Source organism: Coenobita brevimanus, chromosome 76 (genome assembly GCF_032717465.1).
Source record: "Coenobita brevimanus isolate Jiangsu-jjx chromosome 76, ASM3271746v2, whole genome shotgun sequence".
Lineage (NCBI taxonomy): Eukaryota > Metazoa > Arthropoda > Malacostraca > Decapoda > Coenobitidae > Coenobita > Coenobita brevimanus.
Window position 1 is genome coordinate 4,337,259 of NC_137029.1, and position 1,422 is coordinate 4,338,680.

The window sequence follows — 1,422 nt, forward strand, 5'->3', positions numbered from 1 at the left end:
GAAATGCTGAAGCATGGAGGAGAGATAGTAGTAGAATGGATATGGAAGATGTGCAGATTGGCCTGGGAGGAAGGTAGAGTCCCGGAGGATTGGAAGTCAGGTAGAATTATTCCCATGTACAAAGGAAAAGGGGAAAAAGAAGTGTGTGGTAATCATAGGGGCATTTGTCTTCTTAGTATAATAGGAAAAGTGTATGGTAGGATACTTATTGATAGAGTTAGAGAAAGAACAGAGAAATTAGTTGGAGAGGAACAGGGAGGCTTTAGGAAGGGAAGAGGTTGTGTAGATCAGATATTCATTCTTAGATCTTTAGTGAAAAAGTTTCAAGAGAAGGGAAAGAAGTTGTATGCGGCTTTCATGGATTTGGAGAAAGCATATGACAGGGTGGATAGACAAGGATTGTGGAAAGTGTTAATATAGGGAGTAGATGGAAAGTTGCAGAATGCTGTGAAGAGTATGTACGATGGTGCGAAAGCTGCTGTGCGTGTGGATGGTGAACAAGGTGAATTTTTGTCTTTGAAAGTTGGGTTGAAACAGGGATGTGTCATGTCTCCATGGTTGTTCAATCTGTACATGGATGGGGTAGTAAAAGAGGTACAAGGTAGGGTAGTGGATGTTGGAGTGGCCCTGGTGAGAGAGGATAGTGTTTGGAAACTCTCTGTACTGTTGTTTGCAGATGATACTGTGTTGTTGAGTGAAGACGAAGGGGAGCTGCAAGGCTTGGTGGATGAGTCTGGGAGAGTGTGTAAGAAACGGAATCTAAAGGTGAATGTAGGGAAGAGTTAAGTGATGGTCTTTGAGAGAGGTGAAGTCAGTGAATGTACAGCGAGGTTGGATGGTGAGGAATTGGAAAATATGAGTATGTTTAAGTACTTGGGTAGTGTGATGAGTAAGGATGAAGGTTTGGAGGGTGAAGTGCTTGAAAGGATACAGCAGGGAAGAAAGGTTGCTGGTTCTTTGAAAGCAGTGATAAGAAACAGGGAAGTGAGCATGGAAGTGAAAAAGTTACTACATGACAGTATTGTGATACCAACTCTAACGTACGGAAGTGAAGCTTGGACGTTGTTGGAAGGACACAAGTCAAGAGTGAGAGCAGCGGAAATGAGTTATTTAAGTGGAGCCTGTGGAGTCACATGGAGAGACAGGCTGACGAATGAGGATATAAAGGGGCGTTGTGGTGTGGATGTGGATGTGATAGGAAGCGTTATGAGGAACACACTTAGGTGGTTTGGCCATGTGGAGAGGATGGAGGGTGAAAGACTGACGAAGACAGTGTATGTGAGTGAGGTGGAGGGGGGGAGAGGGAGGGGGAGGCCGAGGATGAGATGGAGGGATGGGGTGGAGAGGTATATGAGAGAGGGGTGTGTGAGTTGGGAGCAGGGCAGTGAAATGGCGGGGGACAGGGTGACTTGGAGGCGATTT